This window comes from Xylocopa sonorina, chromosome 8 (assembly GCF_050948175.1).
Source record: "Xylocopa sonorina isolate GNS202 chromosome 8, iyXylSono1_principal, whole genome shotgun sequence".
NCBI lineage: Eukaryota > Metazoa > Arthropoda > Insecta > Hymenoptera > Apidae > Xylocopa > Xylocopa sonorina.
The window spans coordinates 13,776,887-13,790,459 of NC_135200.1; positions in this window are offsets into that span (position 1 = coordinate 13,776,887).

Genomic DNA, 13,573 nt, shown 5'->3' on the forward strand with positions numbered 1-13,573 from the left:
CCCGCAAAACATACCCCCCCTGCAAGAATATAACACCCCCCTCCCCCCGCAAGAATATAACACCCCCCCCCGCAAAAACATAACACCCCCCGACCCCGCAAAAATATAACACCCGCCCAAATATACCACCTCCCCTCCCCCGCAAAACATACCCCCCCTGCAAGAATATAACACCCCCCCCCGCAAGAATATAACACCCCCCCGCAAAAACATAACACCCCCCTCCCCCCGCAAGAATATAACACCACCCCCGCAAAAACATAACACCCCCCCCCCCCCCCCCGCGAGAACATAACACCCCCCCCCCCCGCAAGAACATAACACCCCTCCCCCCCCGCAAGAATATAACACCACCCCCGCAAAAACATAACACCCCCCCCCCCGCGAGAACATAACACCCCCCCCCCCCCCGCAAGAACATAACACCCCTCCCCCCCCGCAAGAATATAACACCACCCCCGCAAAAACATAACACCCCCCCCCCCCCCGCGAGAACATAACACCCCCCCCCCCCCCCGCAAGAATGTAACACCCCCCCACCCCCCGCAAAAACATACCCCCTCCCCCCGCAAGAATATAACACCCCCCCCCCCCACAAGAATATAACAGTCCCCCTCCCCCGCAAAAATATACCTCCTCCCTCCTCAAACTTCAAACAACCCCCCCACTCCGCAAGAAATACAAAGTATCCACCACAATTTTAACACCCAAAGAAATTTAAAGAAATATACAAATATAAGAAAAAGCAGTCCCATCCCCCGTAAGAATATAAACAATTCCCACAAATACAACAACCTAACACCAACACAATGCCCACACAGACACTGTCAGTTTAGGTTAGGGTATATTTTTATAACCTTTCCAATGTCAAACTCCACCTAACAGGAATATACGTAACCCCCCAGCCCGCTCAAATACAACAACACAACGCCAACCCAATGCCAACACAGACACTGTCGGTTTAGGTTAGGGTATATTTTTATAATCCTACCAGAGTCCAACTCGACCGAACAGAAGTAGACGCAAACACCACCCCCCCACGAACACAACAACGCAATACCAACGCAATGCCTACACAGACACTGTCAGTTTAGGTTAGGATATATTTTTGAACCTTTCCAGAGTCTAACTTGTCCAGACAGCGATACACAAACCCAATGCCCACAGAGACACTGTCAGTTTAGGTTAGGTTATATTTTTGAATCTTTCCAGAGTCTAACTTGTTCGAACATCAGTACACCAACCCAATGCCCACACAGACACTGCCAGTTTAGGTTAGGTTATATTTTTATAACCTTTGCAGAGTCTAACGTAGCCTAACACCCCCTGACCGAACCACCGCTTCACCCAACCACCGCCTGACATAACCACCCGCGAACCAAACTAAAGCAACCCCAAACCAAACCAACCCCCCAACCAAAGTAAAGCAAACCCAAACCAAAGCAAACCAAACTAAAGCTCCGAACCAAACTAAAGCAACCGCAAAGCAAACCAACCCCTAAAAAAACCTACCGTAAACGTACCCTAACCCAACCCAAACCTATAAAAAATCAACCCCAACCTACAAAAAACCACCCTAACCTAAGCAAAAAACCTTACCCAAAAAAATTTTCTCCGCCCCCAACAAAAAACCAACAAGCAAAAAAAAAAAAAAAAAAAAAAAAAAAAAAAAAAAAAAAAAAAAGGTCATTCAGCACAGGATGACTGAAATACTACCAATTGAAAAGAGCATACGATACATCCAACCTCTAATATAATACAACGTTCGACGATAACTTGTATATTTCCAACTTATAATTCTTCAATTTCACAACATTTTTCTTCTTAAAGTTACTTTCTACGACTATATTTCCTCGCCAAAGCAAATGATTATCATTTACTTTGATAATTCAGCGTACTTACTTCATTCGTCAAAAAATACTTACAAAAGATACGATCTTTCGACTGCATCGACTAACATCGACCACTATAAACGTCATTTATTCCTTTGTAGTCAATTATTCATGACGACTGTAACCGTCATTTTTGTAATACGCGTATCATAGAGTGCCGGACGGCTATAGACGTCATTTGTTGTTTTTCAGTTTTACGATATTCACGACGGCTATAACCGTCATTTATGTGATACACATATTACCAAGTATCGGACGGCTATAGACGTCATTTCTTCGTCAGTATTAAAATATTCACGACGACTATAACCGTCATTTGTATAACACATATCACAAAAAATCGGACGGCTATTACCGTCATTTGCGTACGCTTTGCTCTCTTTAGCCACTTCTACCATACTTACGACGGCTATAACCGTCATTTGTTCCTCATTATTGCAATATTCACGACGACTATAACCATCATTTATGTGATACACATATTACCAAGTATCGGACGGCTATAGACGTCATTTCTTCGTCAGTATTAAAATATTCACGACGACTATAACCGTCATTTGTATAACACATATCACAAAAAATCGGACGGCTATTACCGTCATTTGCGTACGCTTTGCTCTCTTTAGCCACTTCTACCATACTTACGACGGCTATAACCGTCATTTGTTCCTCATTATTGCAATATTCACGACGACTATAACCATCATTTATGTGATACACATTATCAAGTATCCGACGGCTATAGACGTCATTTCTTCCTCAATATTACAACATTCCCGACGGCTATAAACGTCATTTCTTCCTCAATATTACAATATTCGCGACGGCTATAACCGTCATTCATGGAAACATCACTAGCGATCGGACGGCTATACACGTCATTTGTTCCTCACTATTGCAATACTCTCGACGGCTGTAACCGTCATTCCTGTTACATATTGTCCAGTATCCGACGGCTATAGACGTCATTTGTTTAACGGTCTTACGATATTCACGACGGCTACAGACGTCGTTTCCTGTAATAATATTAGCAAGTATCGGACGGCTATAGACGTCGTTTGCATAAAACATCACACACTTTCGGACGGCTATAGACGTCCGATGTTCCTCGCTCTGCAAGTATTCACGACGGCTATAACCGTCATACCTGTAATACTCGTTTTATCAAGTATCGGACGGCTATAACCGTCATTTGTTCCTCACTATTGCAATACTCACGACGGCTAGGTTAGGTTAGGTTAGGTTAGGTTAGGTTAGGTTAGGTTAGGTTAGGTTAGGTTAGGTTAGGTTAGGTTAGGTTAGGTTAGGTTAGGTTAGGTTAGGTTAGGTTAGGTTAGGTTAGGTTAGGTTAGGTTAGGTTAGGTTAGGTTAGGTTAGGTTAGGTTAGGTTAGGTTAGGTTAGGTTAGGTTAGGTTAGGTTAGGTTAGGTTAGGTTAGGTTAGGTTAGGTTAGGTTAGGTTAGGTTAGGTTAGGTTAGGTTAGGTTAGGTTAGGTTAGGTTAGGTTAGGTTAGGTTAGGTTAGGTTAGGTTAGGTTAGGTTAGGTTAGGTTAGGTTAGGTTAGGTTAGGTTAGGTTAGGTTAGGTTAGGTTAGGTTAGGTTAGGTTAGGTTAGGTTAGGTTAGGTTAGGTTAGGTTAGGTTAGGTTAGGTTAGGTTAGGTTAGGTTAGGTTAGGTTAGGTTAGGTTAGGTTAGGTTAGGTTAGGTTAGGTTAGGTTAGGTTAGGTTAGGTTAGGTTAGGTTAGGTTAGGTTAGGTTAGGTTAGGTTAGGTTAGGTTAGGTTAGGTTAGGTTAGGTTAGGTTAGGTTAGGTTAGGTTAGGTTAGGTTAGGTTAGGTTAGGTTAGGTTAGGTTAGGTTAGGTTAGGTTAGGTTAGGTTAGGTTAGGTTAGGTTAGGTTAGGTTAGGTTAGGTTAGGTTAGGTTAGGTTAGGTTAGGTTAGGTTAGGTTAGGTTAGGTTAGGTTAGGTTAGGTTAGGTTAGGTTAGGTTAGGTTAGGTTAGGTTAGGTTAGGTTAGGTTAGGTTAGGTTAGGTTAGGTTAGGTTAGGTTAGGTTAGGTTAGGTTAGGTTAGGTTAGGTTAGGTTAGGTTAGGTTAGGTTAGGTTAGGTTAGGTTAGGTTAGGTTAGGTTAGGTTAGGTTAGGTTAGGTTAGGTTAGGTTAGGTTAGGTTAGGTTAGGTTAGGTTAGGTTAGGTTAGGTTAGGTTAGGTTAGGTTAGGTTAGGTTAGGTTAGGTTAGGTTAGGTTAGGTTAGGTTAGGTTAGGTTAGGTTAGGTTAGGTTAGGTTAGGTTAGGTTAGGTTAGGTTAGGTTAGGTTAGGTTAGGTTAGGTTAGGTTAGGTTAGGTTAGGTTAGGTTAGGTTAGGTTAGGTTAGGTTAGGTTAGGTTAGGTTAGGTTAGGTTAGGTTAGGTTAGGTTAGGTTAGGTTAGGTTAGGTTAGGTTAGGTTAGGTTAGGTTAGGTTAGGTTAGGTTAGGTTAGGTTAGGTTAGGTTAGGTTAGGTTAGGTTAGGTTAGGTTAGGTTAGGTTAGGTTAGGTTAGGTTAGGTTAGGTTAGGTTAGGTTAGGTTAGGTTAGGTTAGGTTAGGTTAGGTTAGGTTAGGTTAGGTTAGGTTAGGTTAGGTTAGGTTAGGTTAGGTTAGGTTAGGTTAGGTTAGGTTAGGTTAGGTTAGGTTAGGTTAGGTTAGGTTAGGTTAGGTTAGGTTAGGTTAGGTTAGGTTAGGTTAGGTTAGGTTAGGTTAGGTTAGGTTAGGTTAGGTTAGGTTAGGTTAGGTTAGGTTAGGTTAGGTTAGGTTAGGTTAGGTTAGGTTAGGTTAGGTTAGGTTAGGTTAGGTTAGGTTAGGTTAGGTTAGGTTAGGTTAGGTTAGGTTAGGTTAGGTTAGGTTAGGTTAGGTTAGGTTAGGTTAGGTTAGGTTAGGTTAGGTTAGGTTAGGTTAGGTTAGGTTAGGTTAGGTTAGGTTAGGTTAGGTTAGGTTAGGTTAGGTTAGGTTAGGTTAGGTTAGGTTAGGTTAGGTTAGGTTAGGTTAGGTTAGGTTAGGTTAGGTTAGGTTAGGTTAGGTTAGGTTAGGTTAGGTTAGGTTAGGTTAGGTTAGGTTAGGTTAGGTTAGGTTAGGTTAGGTTAGGTTAGGTTAGGTTAGGTTAGGTTAGGTTAGGTTAGGTTAGGTTAGGTTAGGTTAGGTTAGGTTAGGTTAGGTTAGGTTAGGTTAGGTTAGGTTAGGTTAGGTTAGGTTAGGTTAGGTTAGGTTAGGTTAGGTTAGGTTAGGTTAGGTTAGGTTAGGTTAGGTTAGGTTAGGTTAGGTTAGGTTAGGTTAGGTTAGGTTAGGTTAGGTTAGGTTAGGTTAGGTTAGGTTAGGTTAGGTTAGGTTAGGTTAGGTTAGGTTAGGTTAGGTTAGGTTAGGTTAGGTTAGGTTAGGTTAGGTTAGGTTAGGTTAGGTTAGGTTAGGTTAGGTTAGGTTAGGTTAGGTTAGGTTAGGTTAGGTTAGGTTAGGTTAGGTTAGGTTAGGTTAGGTTAGGTTAGGTTAGGTTAGGTTAGGTTAGGTTAGGTTAGGTTAGGTTAGGTTAGGTTAGGTTAGGTTAGGTTAGGTTAGGTTAGGTTAGGTTAGGTTAGGTTAGGTTAGGTTAGGTTAGGTTAGGTTAGGTTAGGTTAGGTTAGGTTAGGTTAGGTTAGGTTAGGTTAGGTTAGGTTAGGTTAGGTTAGGTTAGGTTAGGTTAGGTTAGGTTAGGTTAGGTTAGGTTAGGTTAGGTTAGGTTAGGTTAGGTTAGGTTAGGTTAGGTTAGGTTAGGTTAGGTTAGGTTAGGTTAGGTTAGGTTAGGTTAGGTTAGGTTAGGTTAGGTTAGGTTAGGTTAGGTTAGGTTAGGTTAGGTTAGGTTAGGTTAGGTTAGGTTAGGTTAGGTTAGGTTAGGTTAGGTTAGGTTAGGTTAGGTTAGGTTAGGTTAGGTTAGGTTAGGTTAGGTTAGGTTAGGTTAGGTTAGGTTAGGTTAGGTTAGGTTAGGTTAGGTTAGGTTAGGTTAGGTTAGGTTAGGTTAGGTTAGGTTAGGTTAGGTTAGGTTAGGTTAGGTTAGGTTAGGTTAGGTTAGGTTAGGTTAGGTTAGGTTAGGTTAGGTTAGGTTAGGTTAGGTTAGGTTAGGTTAGGTTAGGTTAGGTTAGGTTAGGTTAGGTTAGGTTAGGTTAGGTTAGGTTAGGTTAGGTTAGGTTAGGTTAGGTTAGGTTAGGTTAGGTTAGGTTAGGTTAGGTTAGGTTAGGTTAGGTTAGGTTAGGTTAGGTTAGGTTAGGTTAGGTTAGGTTAGGTTAGGTTAGGTTAGGTTAGGTTAGGTTAGGTTAGGTTAGGTTAGGTTAGGTTAGGTTAGGTTAGGTTAGGTTAGGTTAGGTTAGGTTAGGTTAGGTTAGGTTAGGTTAGGTTAGGTTAGGTTAGGTTAGGTTAGGTTAGGTTAGGTTAGGTTAGGTTAGGTTAGGTTAGGTTAGGTTAGGTTAGGTTAGGTTAGGTTAGGTTAGGTTAGGTTAGGTTAGGTTAGGTTAGGTTAGGTTAGGTTAGGTTAGGTTAGGTTAGGTTAGGTTAGGTTAGGTTAGGTTAGGTTAGGTTAGGTTAGGTTAGGTTAGGTTAGGTTAGGTTAGGTTAGGTTAGGTTAGGTTAGGTTAGGTTAGGTTAGGTTAGGTTAGGTTAGGTTAGGTTAGGTTAGGTTAGGTTAGGTTAGGTTAGGTTAGGTTAGGTTAGGTTAGGTTAGGTTAGGTTAGGTTAGGTTAGGTTAGGTTAGGTTAGGTTAGGTTAGGTTAGGTTAGGTTAGGTTAGGTTAGGTTAGGTTAGGTTAGGTTAGGTTAGGTTAGGTTAGGTTAGGTTAGGTTAGGTTAGGTTAGGTTAGGTTAGGTTAGGTTAGGTTAGGTTAGGTTAGGTTAGGTTAGGTTAGGTTAGGTTAGGTTAGGTTAGGTTAGGTTAGGTTAGGTTAGGTTAGGTTAGGTTAGGTTAGGTTAGGTTAGGTTAGGTTAGGTTAGGTTAGGTTAGGTTAGGTTAGGTTAGGTTAGGTTAGGTTAGGTTAGGTTAGGTTAGGTTAGGTTAGGTTAGGTTAGGTTAGGTTAGGTTAGGTTAGGTTAGGTTAGGTTAGGTTAGGTTAGGTTAGGTTAGGTTAGGTTAGGTTAGGTTAGGTTAGGTTAGGTTAGGTTAGGTTAGGTTAGGTTAGGTTAGGTTAGGTTAGGTTAGGTTAGGTTAGGTTAGGTTAGGTTAGGTTAGGTTAGGTTAGGTTAGGTTAGGTTAGGTTAGGTTAGGTTAGGTTAGGTTAGGTTAGGTTAGGTTAGGTTAGGTTAGGTTAGGTTAGGTTAGGTTAGGTTAGGTTAGGTTAGGTTAGGTTAGGTTAGGTTAGGTTAGGTTAGGTTAGGTTAGGTTAGGTTAGGTTAGGTTAGGTTAGGTTAGGTTAGGTTAGGTTAGGTTAGGTTAGGTTAGGTTAGGTTAGGTTAGGTTAGGTTAGGTTAGGTTAGGTTAGGTTAGGTTAGGTTAGGTTAGGTTAGGTTAGGTTAGGTTAGGTTAGGTTAGGTTAGGTTAGGTTAGGTTAGGTTAGGTTAGGTTAGGTTAGGTTAGGTTAGGTTAGGTTAGGTTAGGTTAGGTTAGGTTAGGTTAGGTTAGGTTAGGTTAGGTTAGGTTAGGTTAGGTTAGGTTAGGTTAGGTTAGGTTAGGTTAGGTTAGGTTAGGTTAGGTTAGGTTAGGTTAGGTTAGGTTAGGTTAGGTTAGGTTAGGTTAGGTTAGGTTAGGTTAGGTTAGGTTAGGTTAGGTTAGGTTAGGTTAGGTTAGGTTAGGTTAGGTTAGGTTAGGTTAGGTTAGGTTAGGTTAGGTTAGGTTAGGTTAGGTTAGGTTAGGTTAGGTTAGGTTAGGTTAGGTTAGGTTAGGTTAGGTTAGGTTAGGTTAGGTTAGGTTAGGTTAGGTTAGGTTAGGTTAGGTTAGGTTAGGTTAGGTTAGGTTAGGTTAGGTTAGGTTAGGTTAGGTTAGGTTAGGTTAGGTTAGGTTAGGTTAGGTTAGGTTAGGTTAGGTTAGGTTAGGTTAGGTTAGGTTAGGTTAGGTTAGGTTAGGTTAGGTTAGGTTAGGTTAGGTTAGGTTAGGTTAGGTTAGGTTAGGTTAGGTTAGGTTAGGTTAGGTTAGGTTAGGTTAGGTTAGGTTAGGTTAGGTTAGGTTAGGTTAGGTTAGGTTAGGTTAGGTTAGGTTAGGTTAGGTTAGGTTAGGTTAGGTTAGGTTAGGTTAGGTTAGGTTAGGTTAGGTTAGGTTAGGTTAGGTTAGGTTAGGTTAGGTTAGGTTAGGTTAGGTTAGGTTAGGTTAGGTTAGGTTAGGTTAGGTTAGGTTAGGTTAGGTTAGGTTAGGTTAGGTTAGGTTAGGTTAGGTTAGGTTAGGTTAGGTTAGGTTAGGTTAGGTTAGGTTAGGTTAGGTTAGGTTAGGTTAGGTTAGGTTAGGTTAGGTTAGGTTAGGTTAGGTTAGGTTAGGTTAGGTTAGGTTAGGTTAGGTTAGGTTAGGTTAGGTTAGGTTAGGTTAGGTTAGGTTAGGTTAGGTTAGGTTAGGTTAGGTTAGGTTAGGTTAGGTTAGGTTAGGTTAGGTTAGGTTAGGTTAGGTTAGGTTAGGTTAGGTTAGGTTAGGTTAGGTTAGGTTAGGTTAGGTTAGGTTAGGTTAGGTTAGGTTAGGTTAGGTTAGGTTAGGTTAGGTTAGGTTAGGTTAGGTTAGGTTAGGTTAGGTTAGGTTAGGTTAGGTTAGGTTAGGTTAGGTTAGGTTAGGTTAGGTTAGGTTAGGTTAGGTTAGGTTAGGTTAGGTTAGGTTAGGTTAGGTTAGGTTAGGTTAGGTTAGGTTAGGTTAGGTTAGGTTAGGTTAGGTTAGGTTAGGTTAGGTTAGGTTAGGTTAGGTTAGGTTAGGTTAGGTTAGGTTAGGTTAGGTTAGGTTAGGTTAGGTTAGGTTAGGTTAGGTTAGGTTAGGTTAGGTTAGGTTAGGTTAGGTTAGGTTAGGTTAGGTTAGGTTAGGTTAGGTTAGGTTAGGTTAGGTTAGGTTAGGTTAGGTTAGGTTAGGTTAGGTTAGGTTAGGTTAGGTTAGGTTAGGTTAGGTTAGGTTAGGTTAGGTTAGGTTAGGTTAGGTTAGGTTAGGTTAGGTTAGGTTAGGTTAGGTTAGGTTAGGTTAGGTTAGGTTAGGTTAGGTTAGGTTAGGTTAGGTTAGGTTAGGTTAGGTTAGGTTAGGTTAGGTTAGGTTAGGTTAGGTTAGGTTAGGTTAGGTTAGGTTAGGTTAGGTTAGGTTAGGTTAGGTTAGGTTAGGTTAGGTTAGGTTAGGTTAGGTTAGGTTAGGTTAGGTTAGGTTAGGTTAGGTTAGGTTAGGTTAGGTTAGGTTAGGTTAGGTTAGGTTAGGTTAGGTTAGGTTAGGTTAGGTTAGGTTAGGTTAGGTTAGGTTAGGTTAGGTTAGGTTAGGTTAGGTTAGGTTAGGTTAGGTTAGGTTAGGTTAGGTTAGGTTAGGTTAGGTTAGGTTAGGTTAGGTTAGGTTAGGTTAGGTTAGGTTAGGTTAGGTTAGGTTAGGTTAGGTTAGGTTAGGTTAGGTTAGGTTAGGTTAGGTTAGGTTAGGTTAGGTTAGGTTAGGTTAGGTTAGGTTAGGTTAGGTTAGGTTAGGTTAGGTTAGGTTAGGTTAGGTTAGGTTAGGTTAGGTTAGGTTAGGTTAGGTTAGGTTAGGTTAGGTTAGGTTAGGTTAGGTTAGGTTAGGTTAGGTTAGGTTAGGTTAGGTTAGGTTAGGTTAGGTTAGGTTAGGTTAGGTTAGGTTAGGTTAGGTTAGGTTAGGTTAGGTTAGGTTAGGTTAGGTTAGGTTAGGTTAGGTTAGGTTAGGTTAGGTTAGGTTAGGTTAGGTTAGGTTAGGTTAGGTTAGGTTAGGTTAGGTTAGGTTAGGTTAGGTTAGGTTAGGTTAGGTTAGGTTAGGTTAGGTTAGGTTAGGTTAGGTTAGGTTAGGTTAGGTTAGGTTAGGTTAGGTTAGGTTAGGTTAGGTTAGGTTAGGTTAGGTTAGGTTAGGTTAGGTTAGGTTAGGTTAGGTTAGGTTAGGTTAGGTTAGGTTAGGTTAGGTTAGGTTAGGTTAGGTTAGGTTAGGTTAGGTTAGGTTAGGTTAGGTTAGGTTAGGTTAGGTTAGGTTAGGTTAGGTTAGGTTAGGTTAGGTTAGGTTAGGTTAGGTTAGGTTAGGTTAGGTTAGGTTAGGTTAGGTTAGGTTAGGTTAGGTTAGGTTAGGTTAGGTTAGGTTAGGTTAGGTTAGGTTAGGTTAGGTTAGGTTAGGTTAGGTTAGGTTAGGTTAGGTTAGGTTAGGTTAGGTTAGGTTAGGTTAGGTTAGGTTAGGTTAGGTTAGGTTAGGTTAGGTTAGGTTAGGTTAGGTTAGGTTAGGTTAGGTTAGGTTAGGTTAGGTTAGGTTAGGTTAGGTTAGGTTAGGTTAGGTTAGGTTAGGTTAGGTTAGGTTAGGTTAGGTTAGGTTAGGTTAGGTTAGGTTAGGTTAGGTTAGGTTAGGTTAGGTTAGGTTAGGTTAGGTTAGGTTAGGTTAGGTTAGGTTAGGTTAGGTTAGGTTAGGTTAGGTTAGGTTAGGTTAGGTTAGGTTAGGTTAGGTTAGGTTAGGTTAGGTTAGGTTAGGTTAGGTTAGGTTAGGTTAGGTTAGGTTAGGTTAGGTTAGGTTAGGTTAGGTTAGGTTAGGTTAGGTTAGGTTAGGTTAGGTTAGGTTAGGTTAGGTTAGGTTAGGTTAGGTTAGGTTAGGTTAGGTTAGGTTAGGTTAGGTTAGGTTAGGTTAGGTTAGGTTAGGTTAGGTTAGGTTAGGTTAGGTTAGGTTAGGTTAGGTTAGGTTAGGTTAGGTTAGGTTAGGTTAGGTTAGGTTAGGTTAGGTTAGGTTAGGTTAGGTTAGGTTAGGTTAGGTTAGGTTAGGTTAGGTTAGGTTAGGTTAGGTTAGGTTAGGTTAGGTTAGGTTAGGTTAGGTTAGGTTAGGTTAGGTTAGGTTAGGTTAGGTTAGGTTAGGTTAGGTTAGGTTAGGTTAGGTTAGGTTAGGTTAGGTTAGGTTAGGTTAGGTTAGGTTAGGTTAGGTTAGGTTAGGTTAGGTTAGGTTAGGTTAGGTTAGGTTAGGTTAGGTTAGGTTAGGTTAGGTTAGGTTAGGTTAGGTTAGGTTAGGTTAGGTTAGGTTAGGTTAGGTTAGGTTAGGTTAGGTTAGGTTAGGTTAGGTTAGGTTAGGTTAGGTTAGGTTAGGTTAGGTTAGGTTAGGTTAGGTTAGGTTAGGTTAGGTTAGGTTAGGTTAGGTTAGGTTAGGTTAGGTTAGGTTAGGTTAGGTTAGGTTAGGTTAGGTTAGGTTAGGTTAGGTTAGGTTAGGTTAGGTTAGGTTAGGTTAGGTTAGGTTAGGTTAGGTTAGGTTAGGTTAGGTTAGGTTAGGTTAGGTTAGGTTAGGTTAGGTTAGGTTAGGTTAGGTTAGGTTAGGTTAGGTTAGGTTAGGTTAGGTTAGGTTAGGTTAGGTTAGGTTAGGTTAGGTTAGGTTAGGTTAGGTTAGGTTAGGTTAGGTTAGGTTAGGTTAGGTTAGGTTAGGTTAGGTTAGGTTAGGTTAGGTTAGGTTAGGTTAGGTTAGGTTAGGTTAGGTTAGGTTAGGTTAGGTTAGGTTAGGTTAGGTTAGGTTAGGTTAGGTTAGGTTAGGTTAGGTTAGGTTAGGTTAGGTTAGGTTAGGTTAGGTTAGGTTAGGTTAGGTTAGGTTAGGTTAGGTTAGGTTAGGTTAGGTTAGGTTAGGTTAGGTTAGGTTAGGTTAGGTTAGGTTAGGTTAGGTTAGGTTAGGTTAGGTTAGGTTAGGTTAGGTTAGGTTAGGTTAGGTTAGGTTAGGTTAGGTTAGGTTAGGTTAGGTTAGGTTAGGTTAGGTTAGGTTAGGTTAGGTTAGGTTAGGTTAGGTTAGGTTAGGTTAGGTTAGGTTAGGTTAGGTTAGGTTAGGTTAGGTTAGGTTAGGTTAGGTTAGGTTAGGTTAGGTTAGGTTAGGTTAGGTTAGGTTAGGTTAGGTTAGGTTAGGTTAGGTTAGGTTAGGTTAGGTTAGGTTAGGTTAGGTTAGGTTAGGTTAGGTTAGGTTAGGTTAGGTTAGGTTAGGTTAGGTTAGGTTAGGTTAGGTTAGGTTAGGTTAGGTTAGGTTAGGTTAGGTTAGGTTAGGTTAGGTTAGGTTAGGTTAGGTTAGGTTAGGTTAGGTTAGGTTAGGTTAGGTTAGGTTAGGTTAGGTTAGGTTAGGTTAGGTTAGGTTAGGTTAGGTTAGGTTAGGTTAGGTTAGGTTAGGTTAGGTTAGGTTAGGTTAGGTTAGGTTAGGTTAGGTTAGGTTAGGTTAGGTTAGGTTAGGTTAGGTTAGGTTAGGTTAGGTTAGGTTAGGTTAGGTTAGGTTAGGTTAGGTTAGGTTAGGTTAGGTTAGGTTAGGTTAGGTTAGGTTAGGTTAGGTTAGGTTAGGTTAGGTTAGGTTAGGTTAGGTTAGGTTAGGTTAGGTTAGGTTAGGTTAGGTTAGGTTAGGTTAGGTTAGGTTAGGTTAGGTTAGGTTAGGTTAGGTTAGGTTAGGTTAGGTTAGGTTAGGTTAGGTTAGGTTAGGTTAGGTTAGGTTAGGTTAGGTTAGGTTAGGTTAGGTTAGGTTAGGTTAGGTTAGGTTAGGTTAGGTTAGGTTAGGTTAGGTTAGGTTAGGTTAGGTTAGGTTAGGTTAGGTTAGGTTAGGTTAGGTTAGGTTAGGTTAGGTTAGGTTAGGTTAGGTTAGGTTAGGTTAGGTTAGGTTAGGTTAGGTTAGGTTAGGTTAGGTTAGGTTAGGTTAGGTTAGGTTAGGTTAGGTTAGGTTAGGTTAGGTTAGGTTAGGTTAGGTTAGGTTAGGTTAGGTTAGGTTAGGTTAGGTTAGGTTAGGTTAGGTTAGGTTAGGTTAGGTTAGGTTAGGTTAGGTTAGGTTAGGTTAGGTTAGGTTAGGTTAGGTTAGGTTAGGTTAGGTTAGGTTAGGTTAGGTTAGGTTAGGTTAGGTTAGGTTAGGTTAGGTTAGGTTAGGTTAGGTTAGGTTAGGTTAGGTTAGGTTAGGTTAGGTTAGGTTAGGTTAGGTTAGGTTAGGTTAGGTTAGGTTAGGTTAGGTTAGGTTAGGTTAGGTTAGGTTAGGTTAGGTTAGGTTAGGTTAGGTTAGGTTAGGTTAGGTTAGGTTAGGTTAGGTTAGGTTAGGTTAGGTTAGGTTAGGTTAGGTTAGGTTAGGTTAGGTTAGGTTAGGTTAGGTTAGGTTAGGTTAGGTTAGGTTAGGTTAGGTTAGGTTAGGTTAGGTTAGGTTAGGTTAGGTTAGGTTAGGTTAGGTTAGGTTAGGTTAGGTTAGGTTAGGTTAGGTTAGGTTAGGTTAGGTTAGGTTAGGTTAGGTTAGGTTAGGTTAGGTTAGGTTAGGTTAGGTTAGGTTAGGTTAGGTTAGGTTAGGTTAGGTTAGGTTAGGTTAGGTTAGGTTAGGTTAGGTTAGGTTAGGTTAGGTTAGGTTAGGTTAGGTTAGGTTAGGTTAGGTTAGGTTAGGTTAGGTTAGGTTAGGTTAGGTTAGGTTAGGTTAGGTTAGGTTAGGTTAGGTTAGGTTAGGTTAGGTTAGGTTAGGTTAGGTTAGGTTAGGTTAGGTTAGGTTAGGTTAGGTTAGGTTAGGTTAGGTTAGGTTAGGTTAGGTTAGGTTAGGTTAGGTTAGGTTAGGTTAGGTTAGGTTAGGTTAGGTTAGGTTAGGTTAGGTTAGGTTA